The sequence below is a fragment of the Elephas maximus genome, chromosome 16 (genome assembly GCF_024166365.1).
Source record: "Elephas maximus indicus isolate mEleMax1 chromosome 16, mEleMax1 primary haplotype, whole genome shotgun sequence".
Classification (NCBI taxonomy): Eukaryota; Metazoa; Chordata; class Mammalia; order Proboscidea; family Elephantidae; genus Elephas; species Elephas maximus.
Window position 1 is genome coordinate 71,399,196 of NC_064834.1, and position 14,402 is coordinate 71,413,597.

General features: G+C 38.8%; 1 long non-coding RNA gene across 1 annotated transcript in view; it reads right to left on the minus strand.

Annotated features, from left to right (window-relative positions):
* Positions 1–5,913: 5,913 nt before the first annotated feature.
* Positions 5,914–14,402, minus strand: part of LOC126059338 (uncharacterized) — a 34,576-nt gene continuing 26,087 nt past the window's right edge. Inside the window, exon 4 of the long non-coding RNA XR_007513421.1 lies at positions 5,914–6,011. This is a non-coding gene — a long non-coding RNA (uncharacterized LOC126059338). The remainder of the gene's footprint in view (positions 6,012–14,402) is intronic.

Genomic DNA, 14,402 nt, shown 5'->3' on the forward strand with positions numbered 1-14,402 from the left:
TAGAGAGCACTGAAGGAGAAAAACTGCCAGCCAAGGATCATATATCCAGCAAAACTCTCTCTGAACTATGAAGGCGAAATTAAGATATTTACAGATAAACACAAGCTTAGAGAATTTGCAAAAACCAAACCAAAGCTACAAGAAATACTAAAGGATATTGTTTGGTCAGAAAACTAATAATATCAGATACCAGCACAACACGAGGTCACAAAACAGAACGTCCTGATATCAACTCAAATAGGGAAATCACAAAAACAAACAAATTAAGATTAATTAAAAATAATAATAATAATACACGTAACAGGGAATCATGGAAGTCAATAGGTAAAAGATCACAATAATCAGAAAGAGGGACTAAATATAGGAGGCGTTGAACTGCCAGATGGAGAGTGATACAAGGCGATATAGAACGATACAAGTTAGGTTTTTACTTAGAAAAATAGGGGTAAATAATAAGGTAACCACAAAAAAGGTATATAAAAAAAAAACAACTGCATAACCAAGATAAAAGCCAAGAAAAACGTAACGACTCAACTAACATAAAGTCAAACACTATGAAAATGAGGATCTCACAATTTACTAAGAAAAACGCCTCAGCACAAAAAACTATGTGGAAAAATGAAATTGCCAACAACCCACATGAAAAGGCATCAAAATGACAGCACTAAAAACTTATTTATCTATAATTACGCTGAATGTAAATGGACTAAATGCACCAATAAAGAGACAGAGAGTCACGGACTGGATAAAGAAACACGATCCATCTATATGCTGCCTCCAAGAGACACACCTTAGACTTAGAGACACAAACAAACTAAAACTCAAAGGATGGAAAAAAATATATCAAGCAAACAATAAGCAAAAAAGAAGAGGAGTAGCAATATTAATTTCTGACAAAATAGACTTTAGACTTAAATCCACCACAAAGGATAAAGAAGGACACTATATAATGATAAAAGGGACAATTGATCAGGAAGACATAACCATATTAAATATTTATGCACCCAATGACAGGGCTGCAAGATACATAAATCAAATTTTAACAGAATTGAAAAGTGAGAGAGACACCTCCACAATTATAGTAGGAGACTTCAACACACCACTTTCGGAGAAGGACAGGACATCCAGTAAGAAGCTCAATAGAGACACGGAAGACCTCCTTACAACAATCAACCAACTTGACCTCATTGACTTATACAGAACTCTCCACCCAACTGCTGCAAAGTATACTTTTTTTTCTAGCGCACATGGAACATTCTCTAGAATAGACCACATATTAGGTCATAAAACAAACCTTTGCAGAGTCCAAAACATCGAAATACTACAAAGCATCTTCTCAGACCACAAGGCAATAAAACTAGAAATCAATAACAGAAAAACTAGGGAAAAGAAATCAAATACTTGGAAAATGAACAATACCCTCCTGAAAAAAGACTGGGTTATAGAAGACATCAAGGAGGGAATAAGGAAATTCATAGAATGCAACGAGAATGAAAATACCTCCTATCAAAACCTCTGGGACACAGCAAAAGCAGTTTATATCGATAAATGCACACATACAAAAAGAAGAAAGAGCCAAAAGCAGAGAACTGTCCCCACAACTTGAACAAATAGAAAGTGAGCAACAAAAGAATCCATCAGGCACCAGAAGAAAACAAATAATAAAAATTAGAGCTGAACTAAATGAATTAGAGAACAGAAAAACAATTGAAAGAATTAACAAAGCCAAAAGCTGGTTCTTTGAAAAAATTAACAAAATTGATAAACCATTGGCTAGACTGACTAAAGAAATACAGGAAAGGAAACAAATAACCCGAATAAGAAACGAGAAGGACCACATCACAACAGAACCAAATGAAATTAAAAGAATCATTTTAGATTACTACGAAAAATTGTACTCTAACAAATTTGAAAACCTAGAAGAAATGGATGAACTCCTGGAAAAACTCTACCTACCTAAACTAACACATTCAGAAGTAGAACAACTAAATAGACCCATAACAAAAAAAGAGATTGACATGGTAATCAAAAAACTTCCAACAAAAAAAAGCCCTGGCCCGGACGGCTTTACTGCAGAGTTCTACCAAACTTTCAGAGAAGAGTTAACACTACTACTACTGAAGGTATTTCAAAGCATAGAAAATGACGGAATACTACCCAACTCATTCTATGAAGCCAACATCTCCCTGATACCAAAACCAGGTAAAGACATTACAAAAAAAGAAAATTACAGACCTATATCCCTCATGAACATAGATGCAAAAATCCTCAACAAAATTCTAGCCAATAGAATTCAACAACATATCAAAAAAATAATTCACCACGATCAAGTGGGATTTATACCAGGTATGCAAGGCTGGTTTAATATCAGAAAAACCATTAATGTAATCCACCACATAAATAAAACAAAAGACAAAAACCACACGATCTTATCAATTGTTGCAGAAAAGGCATTTGATAAAGTCCAACACCCATTCATGATAAAAACTCTTACCAAAATAGGAATTGAAGGAAAATTCCTCAACATAATAAAGGGCATCTATGCAAAGCCAACAGCCAACATCACTCTAAATGGAGAGAACCCGAAAGCATTTCCCTGGAGAACGGGAACCAGACAAGGATGCCCTTTATCACCGCTCTTATTCAACATTGTGCTAGAAGTCCTAGCCAGAGCAATTAGGCTAGACAAAGAAATAAAGGGCATCCGGATTGGCAAGGAGGAAGTAAAGTTATCACTATTTGCAGATGACATGATCTTATACACAGAAACCCTAAGGAATCCTCTAGAAAACTACTGAAACTACTAGAAGAGTTTGGAAGAGTCTCAGGTTATAAAATAAACATAGAAAAATCACTTGGATTCCTCTACATCAACAAAAAGAACACCGAAGAGAAAATAACCAAATCAATACCATTCACAGTAGCCCCTAAGAAGATAAAATACTTAGGAATAAATCTTACCAAGGATGTATAAGACCTATACAAAGAAAACTACAAAGCTCTACTACAAGAAATTCAAAAGGACATACTTAAGTGGAAAAACATACCTTGCTCATGGATAGGAAGACTTAACGTAGTAAAAATGTCTATTCTACCAAAAGCCGTCTATACCTACAATGCACTTCCGATCCAAATTCCAATGACATTTTTTAAGGTGTTAGAGAAACAAATCACCAACTTCATATGGAAGGGAAAGAAGCCCCGGATAAGCAAAGCATTACTGAAAAAGAACAAAGCAGGAGGCCTCACTCTACCTGATTTCAGAACCTATTATACAGCCACAGTAGTCAAAACAGCCTGGTATTGGTACAACAACAGGCACATAGACCAGTGGAACAGAATTGAGAACCCAGATATAAATCCATCCACATATGAGCAGCTGATATTTGACAAAGGCCCAGTGTCAGTTAATTGGGGAAACGATAGTCTTTTTAACAAATGGTGCTGGCATAACTGGATATCCATTTGCAAAAAAATGAAACAGGACCCATACCTCACACCAAGCACAAAAACTAACTCCAAGTGGATCAAAGACCTAAACATAAAGACTAAAATGATAAAGATCATGGAAGAAAAAATAGGGACAACCTTAGGGGCCCTAATACAAGGCATAAACAGAATACAAAACATTACCAAAAATGATGAAGAGAAACCAGATAACTGGGAACTCCTAAAAATCAAACACCTATGCTCATCTAAAAACTTCACCAAAAGACTAAAAAGACCACCTACAGACTGGGAAAGAATTTTCAGGTATGACATCTCCGACCAGCGCCTGATCTCTAAAATCTATATGATTCTGTCAAAACTCAACCACAAAAAGACAAGCAACCCAATCAAGAAGTGGGCAAAGGATATGAACACACACTTCACTAAAGAAGATATTCAGGCAGCTAACAGATACATGAGAAAATGCTCTCGATCATTAGCCATTAAAGAAATGCAAATTAAAACCACGATGAGATTTCATCTCACTCCAACAAGGCTGGCATTAATCCAAAAATCACAAAATTATAAATGTTGGAGAGGCTGCGGAGAGATTGGAACTCTTATACACTGCTGGTGGGAATGTAAAATGGTAAAACCACTTTGGAAATCTATCTGGCGTTATCTTAAACAGTTAGAAATAGAACTACCATACAACCCAGAAATCCCACTCCTTGGAATATACCCTAGAGAAACAAGAGCCTTCACACAAACAGATATGTGCACACCCATGTTCATTGCAGCTCTGTTTACAATAGCAAAAAGCTGGAAGCAACCAAGGTGTTCATCAACGGATGAATGGTTAAATAAATTGTGGTATATTCACACAATGGAATACTACGCATCGATAAAGAACAGTGACGAATCTGTGAAACATTTCATAACATGGAGGAACCTGGAAGGCATTATGCTGAGCGAAATTAGAGGCAAAAGGACAAATATTGTATAAGGCCACTATTATAAGATCTTGAGAAATAGTATAAACTGAGAAGAACACATACTTTTGGGGTTACGAGGGGGGGAGGGAGGGAGGGAGGGAGGGAGAGGGTTTTTTACTGATGAATTAGTAGATAAGAACTGCTTTAGGTGAAGGGAAGGACAACACTCAATACATGGAAGGTCAGCTCAATTGAACTGGACCAAAAGCAAAGAAGTTTCCGGGATAAAATGAATGCTTCAAAGGTCAGCGGAGCAAGGGCGGGGTTTGGGGACCATGGTTTAAGGGGACTTCTAAGTCAATTGGCAAAATCATTCTATTATGAAAACATTCTGCATCCCACTTTGAAATGTGGCATCTGGGGTCTTAAATGCTAACAAGCGGCCATCTAAGATGCATCAATTGGTCTCAACCCACCTGGAGCAAGGGAGAATGAAGAACACCAAGGTCACACGACAACTAAGAGCCCAAGAGACAGAAAGGGCCACATGAACCAGAGACCTACATCATCCTGAGACCAGAAGAACTAGTTGGTGCCCGGCCACAACCGATGACTGCCCTGACAGGGAGCACAATAGAGAACCCCTGAGGGAGCAGGAGATCAGTGGGATGCAGACCCCAAATTCTCATAAAAAGACCATACTTAATGGTCTGACTGAGACTAGAGGAATCCCGGCGGTCATGGTCCCCAAACCTTCTGTTGGCACAGGACAGGAACCATCCCTGAAGACAACTCATCAGACATAAAAGGGACTGGACAGTGGGTAGGAGAGAGATGCTGATGAAGAGCGAGCTAATTATATCAGGCGGACACTTGAGATTGTGCTGGCATCTCCTGTCTGGAAGGGGGATGGGAGGATAGAGAGAGTTGGAAGCTGGCAAAAATGTCACGAAAGGAGAGACTGGAAGGGCTGACTCATTAGGGGGAGAGCAAGTGGGAGTACGGAGTAAGATGTATATAAACTTATATGTGACAGCCTGACTTGATTTGTAAACGTTCACTTGAAGCTCAATAAAAGTTAATAAAAAAAAAAGTATATCTAATAGTTTGAAGACTCAAATAAGACTAGAAAGGTATAAAAACAGAGTAATCAGAATGCAGGCACAAAACAAGGAGAGACTGAGTCTGCCTGGAGGTAATGAGGATCAGGGAAAACCACACCTAGCAAAGAGGAACAGGAAGGCCCTTCCAAACTGAGGGAATAACATAGACAAAGGCTTGAGGGTAGGATTGTGCCTGGTGGGTTCTGGAAACTTGTAAGTAGTATGTGAGGCTAGAAGGCATGAGAAAAAAGACTGGGCACAGATGTAGGGATTTGCAAGGTGTACTCGGAGGCCAGAAACAGAGTGTCCTGGCTGGAAGAAAAGGTTAAGGGTAAATGAACAAGAAACTAGCACTGACACTTTCTCCTGTGTAACAGAGATCCCCAGTTAGTAGGTTGGACTCAATCACAAAAACCCAAGCCTTACCTGCCAGATCCCTAGGTAGGCTGCCACCTCCACAAAACCCTTCCTCCTCTGTAGTTCAGAAAACAGCTCAGATATCAAAGACTTGACTGTTAACAGAGGTCCCATGTGTTGAAGGTTTCTAGGAAACAAAAAACAGCACATTTTAATCAAAGACTGGGAAACTGGGGAAGGCGGTGGAACCACAACAGGTATATGATTTAAGGGAAGAGTCACCTGGCCACTTGTGCAGCTCAGACCCAAGTAGAGAGAGAGAGAGGCAAGACACCAAGAGGAGTGATCAGAGACAGAGAAGCCCAGGAGAAATTCAACCTCATTATCAAAATTATATTTATATAATACAGTGAAACCTGTGAGAGAACCTCACTGGGACTTCAACATTCTTCCGGGTCTCACAGGTTTTCTGTCTTTGACACGGTGCAGACATATCACTCTTCTTTGCTCTCTGTTAAGAATCGTACCTCATAAACACCAAAAAAATGTTTCTTTCTGATTATATAGGACTGGAAAAGAAACTAAACCATTTTTTAGGATTTCCATGTTTATTCAATTATGTACCTATATGTATGTACATACATGTGCATATAGTATTGAAGCAAAGATATGGGTAAAATTCACTTTTACTTGTGCTTCAAACTATTTCTGGCTTTCGCATCTGTGCCTCTTCATATTTGGGTAGCAACACCAATGATTTTCTGATTCCATCCACATCTCAAAGGTTCCAGCTTTCAGAGACTATTTATTGTTGTTGTTAGGTGCCATTAAGTCAGTTCCAACTCATAGCAACCCTACATACAACAGAAAAAAACATTGCCTGGTTCTGAGACATCCTCACAATCATTGTTTTGCTAGAGCCCATTATTACAGCCAATATGTCAATCTATCTTGTTGACAGTCTTCCTCTTTTTTGATGACCCTCTACTTTATCAAGCATGATGTCCTTCTCTAGGGATGTGTCTAAAGTGTATGAGACAAACTCTTGCCATCCTTGCTTCTAAGGAGCATTCTGGCTGTACTCCTTCTAAGATAGATTTGTTCGGTCTTCTGGCAGCCCACGGTATATTCAATATTCTTTGCCAACACCATAACTTAAAGACATCAATTCTTCTTCAGGCTTCTTTATTCATTGTCCAGTTTTCACATGAATATGAGGAAATTGAAAATATCATGGCTTGGGTCAGTTGCACCTTAGTCCTTAAAGTGGCATCTTTGCTTTTTAACACTTTAAAGAGGTCTTTTGCAGCAGAGTTGCCCAATGAATGCATCATTTGATTTCTCAACTGCTGCTTCCTTGGGTGTTAATTGTGGATTCAAGTAAAATGAAATCCTTGACAACTTCAATCTTTTCTCCGTTTATCATGATGTTACTTATTGGTCAAGTTGTGAGGTTTTTTGTTTTTTTTTTTATGTTGAATCTGTGAATCTGTGCTGAAGGCTGTGGTCTTTGATCTTTGTTAGTAAGTGCTTCAAGTCCTCTTCACTTTCAGCAAGCAAGGTTGTATTATCTGCATATCATAGGTTGTTAATGAGTCTTCCTCTAATCCTGATGCCCCTTACTTCTTCATATAGTCCAGCTTCTCTGATTATTTTCTCAGCATACAGATTGAATAAGTATGGTGAGAGGATACAACCCTGGCGCACACCTTTCCTGATTTTAAACCACGCAGTAGCCCCTTGTTCTGTTTGAATGACTGCTTCTTGGTCTATGTACAGGGCTTCCCATGAACACAATTAAGTGTTCTGGAACTTCCATTCCTCCGCAATGTTATCCATAATTTGTTATGATCCACACAGTCGAATGCCTTTGCATAGTCAATAAAACACAAGTAAACATTTGTCTGGTAATTTCTGCTTTCAGCCAAGATCATCTGACATCAGCAATGTTACCCATCATTCCACATCCTCTTCTGAATCTGGCTTGAACTTCTGGAAATTCCCTGACAATGTACTGCTGCAATCGCTTTAGAACGATCTTCTGCAAAATTTCATTCATGGTGATATTAATGATATTGTTCAATAATGTCTGCATTCTGTTGGATCCCCTTTCTTTGGAATGGGCACAGATGTGGACCTCTTCGAGTTGGTTGGCCAGATCTTTTAAATTTCTTAGCATAGATGAATGAGCACATCCAGCACTGCATCTGTTCATTGAAATATCTCAGTTGTTATTCTGTCAATTCCTGGAGCTTTATTTTTTGCCAGTGTCCTCAGTGCAGCCTGGATTTCTTCCTTCAGTACTATTGGGTCTTGATCATATGCTGCCCCCTGAAATGGTTGAATGTTGACCAATTCTTTTTGGTACAGTGGCTCTGTGAATTCCTTTACACAGGAATCATTTAATGGAAAATATTTGAGTTTTCCTTCTCTGACAGGTTTCTGCCTTACACAGATTCCAACTTTCACAGGTTTTACTATAGTTTGAAGACTCCAAGAGACTAGCTAGCTTGATATGAAAACAGCAGTGTCCACTTCCACACTGTCCATCTTCTTACCCAGGAAGAAGCTACCATTTTCAACTATTTTAGGGTGATTCTTTTGGTATTTACCGCGTTGTCTCTAAATAACTTGCTTATCTACTTCTTAATTCTCTCCCCCCACCACACACACCAATTTTAGGCATAATCTATTGAATTCACACTATAAAATATAAAGGCTTACCTCTGTTTCAACCTACCTTACGTGCAAACCCATCATTTACGTACCCATACCCATACACACACACACACACACACACACACACACACACAACGCATACACACCCTATAGTTAATTCTTTCTGTGTTTTATAGTTTTCTTAGTTTTCTAGGGAATTATTAATTAGACCACAGGCAATGGTATAAACAACTCAATATATGTATACATGCATTAGGTATTTTGTCACTTGTCTATCAGTTTGTCGTACTATGGTGCCTTGCCTGTTGCAGTGATGGTCGAAGCTATGCCATCGGTATAATTCAAATAGCAGCAGTGTTGCCCATGATGGGCAGATTTCAGCAGAGCTTCCAGACTAGGAAGAAGGAACTGGTGGTCCACTTCTGAAAAAATTAGCCAGTGAAAACTTTTTGAATAGCCGTGGAACATTGTCTGATATAGTGCCCAAAGATGAGCCCCTCAGGGGAAGAGCTCCCTTCTCAAAGTGGAGTCGACCTTTATGACATGAATTGAGTCAACCTTTCTGGACCCTCATTTGCTGGCATGGCATGATCCAAAAAGAGAAGAAACAGCTGAAAACATCCATTAATAATTGGAATGTGGAATGTACAAAGTATGAATTTAAGAAAATTGAAAGTTGTCAAACTGAAATGGAACACATAAGCATCTATACCCTAGGCATTAGTGAGCTGAGATGGATTGATATTAGCCATTTTGAATCAGATAATCATATAGTGTACTATGCTAGGGATGACACATTAAAGAGGAATGGTGTTGCATTCATTGTCAAGAAGAACATTTCAAGATCTATCCTGAACTGCAACTGCTGTCGGTGACAGAATAATATCCATATGCCTGCAAGGAAGACCAGTTAATACGACTACTATTCAAATTTGTGCACTGACCACTAACAACAAAGAGGAAACTGAAGATTTTTACTAACTTCCGCAGTCTGAAATTGATCAAACCTAAAATCCAGATGCATTAATAATTAGTGGTTATTGGAATGCAGAAGTTGAAAACAAAGAAGGAATAGTAGTTGGAAAACGGCCTTAGTGACAGAAACAGCCCCAGCGATCGCATGATCGAATTTTGCAAGACCAACCACTTTTTCATTGAAAATACCTTTTTTCACCAACATAAACTGCAGCTATACACGTAGACCTCACCAGATGGAATACACAGGAATCAAATTGACTACGTCTTTGGAAAAAGACGATGGAAAAGCTCAATATCATCAGTCTTAACAAAGCTAAGTGCCAACTGTGTAATAGACCATCAATTGCTCATAATCAAGTTCAAGTTGAAGCTGAAAAAAATTAAAACAAATCCACAAGAGCCAAAGTATGACCTTGAGTATACTCCACCTGAATTATAGAGGCCATCTCTGTAATGGATTTGACTCAATGAACATTAATGACCAAAGACTAGACTAGTTGTGGGAGGACATCAAGGACATCATACATGAAGAAAGCAAGAAGTCTTTAAAAGACAGGAAAGAAAGAAAATACCAGAAAGGATGTCAGAAGAGACTTGGAAACTTGCTCTTGAAAGTAGAGTAGCTAAAGTGAAAGAAGAAATGATGTGTAAAAGAGCTGAATGGAAGATTTCAAAGGGTGGCTTGAGAAGACAAAGTAAAGTATTTTAATGAAATGTACAAAGACCTAGAGTTAGAAAATCGAAAGGGAAAAACATCATGCTCGGCATTTCTCAAGCTGAAAGAACTGAAGAGAAAATTCAAGGCTTGAATTGCAATGCTGAAGGATTCTACGGGAAAAACATTAAATGACGTGGGAAGCATCAAAAGGAGATGGAAAGACTGCACAGAATCACTGTACCAAAAAAAATTGGTTGACTTTCAACCATTTCAGGAGACAGCATATGATCAAGAACCAATGGAATTGAAAGAAGAAGTCCAAGCTACACTGAAAGCACTGGTGAAAAACAAGGCCCCGGGAATTGACAGAATAACAATTGAGCTGTTTCAACAAATGGATGCAGCACTGAAGTGCTCACTAGTCTATGCCAAGAAATTTGGAAGACAGCTGCCTGGCCAACTGACTGGAAGAGATCCATATTTGTGCCCATTCCAAAGCAAGGTGATCCAAAAGAATGAGGAAATTATCTAACAATATCATTAATACCACACACAAGTAAAATTTTGCAGATCATTTGCAAGTGGTTGCAGCAGTACGTCAACAGGGAACTGCCAGAAATTCAAGCCAGATTCAGAAGAGTTTGTGGAACGAGGGATCTCATTGCTGATGTCAGATGAATCTTGGCTGAAAGCAGTGAATACCAGAAAGATGTTTACCTGTGTTTTATTGACTATGCAAAGGCATTTGACTGTGTGAACCTATAAGCAACCTCACAATAAATGGAAAGGCAATTGACGTTGTCAAGGATTTCATTTTATTTGGATCCACAATCAAGGCCCTTGAAAGCAGCAGTCAAGAAATCAAATGATGCATTGCATTGGGCAAATCTGCTGCAAAAGACCCCTTGAAAGTATTAAAAAGCAAAGGTGTCACTTTGAGGGGTAAGGTGCACCGCGATAAAAAAAAAAAATCATCTTTTAGGAATGGGAAAGCTGGACAATGAATTAGGAAGACCAAAGAAGTATTGATGACTTTGAATTACGGTGTTGGCAAAGAATATTGAATACACCATGGACTACCAGAAGAAGGAAAAAATCTCTCTTGGAAGAAGTACAGACAGACGTACAGCTCCTTAGAAGGGAAGATGGCTGAGACTCCTTTTTTTTTCTTTTCTTTTTCTTTCTTCCCACCCTCCCTCCCTCCCTCCTCTCGTAACCACAAAAGAATGTCTTCTTCTCAGTTTAAACTATTTCTCAAGTTCTTATAATAGTGGTTTTATACAATATTTGTCCTTTTGCAACCGACTAATTTCACTCAGCATAATGCCTTCCAGGTTCCTCCATGTTATGAAATGTTTCACAGATTCCTCATTGTTCTTTATCGATGTGTAGTATTCCACTGTGTGAATATACGTAATTTATTTATCCATTCATCTGTTGATGGGCACCTTGGTTGCTTTCATTTTTTTTTTTTTGCTACTGTAAACAGTGCTGCAAGAAACATGGGTGTGCATATATCTGTTCGTGTAGAGGCTCTTATTTCTCTAGGATATATTCCAAGGAGTGGGATTGCTGGATTGCATGGTAGTTCTATTTCTAGCTTTTTAAGGAAGTGCCAAATTGATTTCCAAAGTGGTTGTACCATTTGACATTCCCACCAGCAGTGTAGAAGTGTTCCAATCTCTCCACAGCCTCTCCAACATTTATTATTTTGTGTTTTTTGGATTAATGTCAGTCTTGTTGGAGTGAGATGAAATCTCATTGTAGTTTTGATTTGCATTTCTCTAATGGCTAATGATCGTGAGCATTTCCTCATGTATCTGTTAGCTACCTGAATGTCTTCTTTAGTGAAGTGCCTGTTCATATATTTTGCCCATTTTTTAATTGGTTATTTGTCTTTTTGTACTTGAATTTTTGCAGCGTCATGTAGATTTTAGAGATCAGGCGCTGATTGGAATGAGACTTTTTCTCACACACTTTAGACACGTTATCAGGAGCAACCAGTCCCTGGAAAAGGACATCATGCTTGGTAAAGTAGAAGGTTAGCAAAAAGGAGGAAGACCCTCAATGAGATGGACTGACACAGTGGCTACAACAATGACATCAAACATATCAATGATTGTGAGGATGGTGCAGGACTGGGCAGTGTTTCGTTCTGTTGTACATAAGGTCACTATGAGTTGGAATCAACTCGACAACACCTGACAACAAGTATTTTGTCAGTTTTATCTTGAAGAAATTTATTCTAGAGCTTCTGAGCTCCAACCTGGACTAGTTGCCTCCTCCTCCTTGGGCACGAAAGCTGGACTGGAGCCACTCTTCTGCTTCACCCTACAACTTTCCTTTGCCTCTCCCTTGTGTTGGATCTTGCTTTCTATATCCTGTCTTCCTCTTTTTTGGTTTCTCATGTTTTATTTTCTCATGGATTAAGTTCTCCGTGATCATTCTCCTTTTTAGCTTTTACTTGGCTATTCTTACAAGTTTATTCTATTAAATACATTTTTTCAGTAATTTGGGTAAGTTAAAAAAAATCCCATTAGAATTGGGGTATACTTGCATTACTTTTATAGAATCCTTCAGGGGCACAGGCACTTAAATAATTATTTCAGCCTCCTGGATAGATCTAAGTCATCCAGCCTGCTAAAGTAATTGTTTACTGTAAAAAAAAAAACCCGTAAAATTGTCCTAACTTCCCATCTCACAGCTGATAGAAATCCCAGGTTGCTTCCCGGTGGCTCTGGGGTTTCATGGTAGTGGAAGGGTTTGGTGTTTATTTTTCCCCAAGTCAGTTCCATATTCCTGCTTCCATGGAATTCCCTGTCTCAGCTCTGACTCTGACCCCTGCACATCTATACTCTCTCCAGTCTACAACATGTCACTGGAAGCCACCCTGATCTTTCACTGGCACTAATTCAAGGTTGTGAGCCCTATACGCATAGTGGTTACAAGTCTGAGCCCTGGAATCAGGCTGTCTGACTCAGTAGCTAGAGGCCACGCTTGCCAGCTGTGCATTTGGTCAAGTTACTTAATTTCTTTCTGCCTCAATTCCTCATCTGTAAAGTGGGTAGATAGGATTTTTGTGATAATTAAATGACATAAAGCCATTCATGTGCTTAGTGCATTGGCTGCAAAATTAGCACTTAATAAATATATCATCATCATTACTGAATGTGCAGTGACTATAGAAATGCGTTATATTATCATGCAGCACAAGTGACTTTAAATTGAATATTAAACCAAACCATTCGCCATCAGGGCAATTCCAACTCAAGGCAACCCCACATATGTCAGAGCAGAAATGTGCTCCGTAGAGTTTTCAGTGGCTGATTTTTCAGTAGATAGCCAGGGCTTTCCTTCAAGGTGCCTCCAAGTGGACTTGAACTGCCAACGTTTAGGTTAGTAGCTGAGAGCGTTTAACCGTTTGCACCAACCAGCCACTCCAAACTGAGTATTAGACGTGCTTATTCTCCTCCTACTTGCCCTCTTATAAAAGTTCCTCTCTTCTTTAAGTTCCAACTGGGCCCTTTACTTTGATCTCTTCCCATCTCCTTTTTAGGAGTCCCTGCATGGCACTCAGCCATTAGACAAAAGGATGGCAGTTCAAACACACACAAAGGTGCCTCAGAACAAAGGCCTGGTGATCTATTTCCAAAGAGTCACAGCCTTGAAACTGCTGTGGAGCGCAGTTCTGCTCTGCATACCTAGGGTCACTGTGAGTCACAATCTATGACAATTAACAACAAGAACAAGTCTTAAAAGTCCTATTACTTGTTCTGTTATAGGAAAAAAAAATCTCCCCTCGTTAAGTTCCAGCTGGGCCCCGTACTTTGATCTCTTCCCTGCTTCTCTTTGGTTTACTCCCCTCTCGCCCAGTTGCGCTATCTTACCTCCTGTCCGTTACGACAAGGCGCAGGACTTATCTTTCCCCAATTAAACCAGCCATCAGGGCGTTTGGCTAAAGAAAAATGGTTTTCTCTCCCAAGAGAAATTCTATAATTGACTTTTACAGCTCAAAAACTAACAGTTATTTTTTCTCCACTTACCAAAGTTAAGATAACTTATCTAAAAGGTACACTACTCCATTTTATCAACTCTCCTTTGCTGTCCATCAATGGAGTTTTCTAATTTTCTCTACGAAGTGCATGTCTTGTTGGTTATTTTTATATAAATTGCTGTTATAGAATTTTTATTTATTATATTTTCTAATTGGTTATTGTCAGTGTGAAAGAACGTTATTACTTGTATCTTTGTTTTGAAACTGTT